Below are 4,521 nucleotides of genomic sequence, written 5' to 3'. Positions count from 1 at the left end.
TTCAACAAATTTTCTTGGCTTTCCAGCGGCTGAGGCTGAGCTGAGTTACTAGATATATCCCAATATTCTTACGGAATTTTTTACTTCTCTCCAATTGTGTGTTGCGTGAGAACGAAATTATTGTGAATGAGGAAGTTTTCTTTGTATCATTGGGAAACGCTCCAGAATATTTCAAATAGGTCTAATAAATCTGAAGAAATAAAAGTGGAAGATAACTTTAAAAGTGGGAAATGTAGAAAAAGATTGTATGTAGTAAAAAAAAGTATAGATAAATTTGACATGTATTTCAGAACAAGATATTTTTGTCTTTGCAAGAGCCAAAATTACAAAATACCGTCCACATCTCATTTTCTGAAATTTTCTTTTTTTTTTGCAAAATATGGGTGGCTGGTGATCTAGGAATATTGCATTCGCACTTTGACTATTTTTTATCATTAATTATTACATTAGCCGCTCTCTTATGTTAGCGTATCTATAGAAAAATAAAAGCAACAATTAAAATCAGAGTGAAGATTGAAAAAAAAAACTGTTTCTTTCATTGTTTATACCACATCATTTGCTCGTTCATATTGACACACAAATAATTTGAATTTTTTAAACTCTTCTGGAATATAAAAGAAAATATTGCGAAACGTGAACAAAAAGTAAAGATACATGCTAATGTTGGCATTTTAATTTCTTCAAAATGCACATCAATTCAATCACTTCAATTATTCAATTCAATTATTTCTACGATTTTTAAAAATGAATTTATAACTAACCTACCTGCTATTCTGGAATACGTTCTAGAAATATTTCATCTCGCTGTTTTTTAATCTCTTCACTGAACCATGCGAAAGCCTGAAGTGAGCTTCATCCGAATTAATTATTCATTTTTCATTTTTCTCATTTCCTCAGTCTAGTCGTTCAAGTTAATCTTCTCATTTCTTCTTGCACGAGTGTCTGGTTTTATGTCTAATTATTTCCACCTTAAAGAATTTGTATAAGGAAACGTCTATGAGGATAAAAATTGTGCTACCATTTGGATTCCTAATTGTGATACAAGCTGATCTACTACGTTGCCAGTTTAAGCACATGCAACACGTACTAGCCGATTTGTTTTTCACAGTCGTAGGCGAACCATGTGATTACTTCCTGTAGGGTGATGAGGCGAGGACACAGGACGTTAACGGCTTTTTTTTAATGCATGCTCTTACGAAGGCGATAATGTCAAAATGTTAGGTTCTAGTTAACATCAATAACCATCCATGAATCTACAAATAGCTCAAGTAGCCTAATCAAAGCTTGCTGTGCTTCCTTTTCATGATTTTCAGAGGCAAAAAGAGCAAGGCCTGAGACTGTACATAGTAGCTAAACCACCTAACTACGCAAACTTTCTCATTTCTCGATACCTCTAGCCTTGAAGTGTGGACCTGTGCACTTATCTCATATGTGATTTACTCATGTCGTATCAGAAACAATCACGGACATGAAAAAAGGTCCTTGGAAAAATGAAAAATCTGAGAAGAAAAAAAACTGCAGCTGCAGCTCAAATCTCCTACTAAATGAATTCTGCATATTGTATGGCGAAAAGAGGAAACAAACAGGATTACCGTTACAGATTTGCATTCGTGCTAGCCGACATAAGCAAATTACATCAGATAACATCACCATATGAGCAGTGTTCGCCGTTTATACTATTTACGGTCTTCTTCAATCCTTTGAATACTTGTTTATTACTTTACTATATGCTATATGATTTTTCTGCAATTTTCTCTAGAAAAAAAAACCACAAAATAGACGGAAAGAGAATCGCTTTTGCTTCCCAAAGCCAGCTATGTTTTTGTTTAGTCGCAAGTCGCATTTGCTGGTTGTTTTTGGATATTTTAATTCATACGGCTCGCTTTTGAGATCAAAACAACAACGAGCCACGTCCCCTCCACTTCTACTGTCTTATCTAATCCTGAGCCTGGATCATCATTAGTTTTCGGGGATGTAGTTGACAAAAAATATCACTTCTAGAAGCGATGTTCGTCGAGAATCGAGAGATTTCACTTATGGGATGCCATTTAGCAAAGAGCGGCTGAAGGCAAACACCCTGAGGGGGTGCGTGGAAATTATATCATGACACTTTGCCTGGAAAATTCCTCGTGAGCCTAATCATATCAGGCCTTCTGACTTTGCGTTGCGATCGTTCCGAATGGCTACAGGTTCGTTTCGTGCTACTATCGGATAGGGTGATCATTTATTCTTCTTCTTGGTTTATTTACTTACTGTACTTATTCCTGCAGAAAAAGTGCGTGCCCGCAATTCTGAATAAGCTTTTTTTACACTCATATTTGAGTAATATAGCAGATAGGCTCTCTTCTCCCAAAAAAGCATAAAATCCTGTTCTAATTCCTGCACGACACCGAGTTTTTGGTGACTTTCCTTGTATTTTAGTAGATATGTAAGTACATAAGTAAAACAAACAGGAAACGAAGGAGAAACTAATCAATCTTTCGGTACTTCAGCGTTTGCGTGTTCCATTAGCGCATGCGTTACGTGACGTATTTGAGCCTAATGCTGCGATTCAAATTCATTTGGATAGGTGCCATTATGCTGCGCTAATTCCGCAAGTTTATGTCTGTTATATCTTATGGAGTTGGCTGAAAACTTTCAAACGTTTTCTCATTCACTTCTTAAGTATTCTATGTCGAATTCTGTATTTTTCACCGTCAATTTAATAGATTGATGAGCTGAAGAATGCTCTGAGTGTTCGCGGTTACTATGTTTAATACTTAGAGGGTTTTTAGGAGGCTTATCTTTAATTCCATAAAGCGTAGATTATCAAACAATGATGAACGATTATACCGTACATCGGTAGGCTTATTTTGTCTGCTGTAGTATCGAAGCTTAAAAAAAAAAACAAAAATACTACCCGGGAAAACTTCATTCAATAGATAGAGGAGTGTTCAGTGTTTATGAAACACTTATCTAGTACCTAATGTACCTAACACAAAAATACCAAAAATACTAATACATTAGGACAGTTCGATTCATAGTTGAAAGATCAAAAATAACGCGAACCTATGAGCGCGAAATTTGAAAACACTCTCTCAAATCGATACGATCGGATCAATTCTCTCACAGTTACCGCTGCCTCCCTTCTTCTGATATTTTTAGCGCAACATCGTTTGGCTTTGATTTGCTTCATTTCCTTTTTCTTTTTTTTCTTTCAAATCTACGAGCATAGTTTCTTTTCTCTAAATATCGAAAATTCATTTTTTTTTCCTGACGATTTTGTGGACGATTCGTAGTTGTGCAACGTTTACAACACCTTAATTACCTCTGTTTTCGCCCTCAATTTTTTGAGGGTGATCTTCTGTTTTTATTAATCTTTCTTTTTTTTCCTTTCTGTCATTTTCTGCTTTTTCTTCTATTTACGCAATTTCTCCACACACAAGTTTTGTGGAAATTTGAATTCGACTAAGCACTTTTGTTTGCGTTTGAAAATTCGAATTTCTCTTCAATGCTTCCTTAGACAACGCAATTTAATCGTCCCTGCGTTGTGGTTCCCGAAACATTTCCTGAGAGACGTTAATTCCAACCAATACCTTATGACTGATGCTTGTTAGCTACCAGCGATTTACACCATTTGAACTAGGAATCGACAGCTTCCTGGATTAATGTTTAGCATCTCTTTGAGATGTTTATTTGTGCACATGTGTCCGTCTGCCACGATGAATGTCAAAAACAGTCGCGTAACCTCATTAAGTGAATTGTTTATAGTATTGTGCCGCCATGGATGGACAAGTTTCTGCTATTCACGATTTTATGAAGTCAACAATATTCTAAAATCATTTTGAGGAACGTATTTAAGCCAGATGGATTTTCTTTTGGTAGTGGCCATAGTCAGTGAGAAAAAGCACTTACGATATTTACGATGCTCATGTTGAATCCTTTTTGGATGGTGATGAGGTGCTTGAGAGAATAAGTTACGCAAGGGTTCAAATTTCTTAGTGATTATCGATCGATGGCGATAACGCCGAGTGGTCAGCTGCGAATGGAGATCAACACCAATCTTGGATACAGATCAGGCAAACCATTTAAGAAGTTTTTTTGGTTTTCAATCTATGACCAGGTACGAATATAGCTGGATTATGGCTCATACATATTTCACGAATACTTCGGCGAAAGGAAACCTTTCCATTAGCACCAAGAAGTATCATGTATCTGGGGGAAAAATAGAGTAAACCACCAATTCATAGAACTAGAAACAACTTTAAGAAATTTCCGGATGATTTATCAAAGTGACTTGAGAGGGAGGGATCTTGTCCGATTATATTTGACTCCGACTACTCTGCAGTACACGGAAAATGCGCGTTTTTTTTCAATTTGACGAGATTCTAGGTAATCTGATACCTTCATGACAAGGTAATCATGAATTGATTTGGGAAGGAAATTTTCTCTCCAGCTTGCAACGCCAAAACAATGCAAAATGACTGAGTATGTGACGTTAGTAAATCCGTTTGGGTCGCGCTAACGCGTTCGACGTCAATT

Source organism: Necator americanus, chromosome III (genome assembly GCF_031761385.1).
Source record: "Necator americanus strain Aroian chromosome III, whole genome shotgun sequence".
Lineage (NCBI taxonomy): Eukaryota > Metazoa > Nematoda > Chromadorea > Rhabditida > Ancylostomatidae > Necator > Necator americanus.
The sequence above is the reverse complement of the archived record's forward strand: the minus strand, read 5'-3'. Positions refer to the sequence as shown.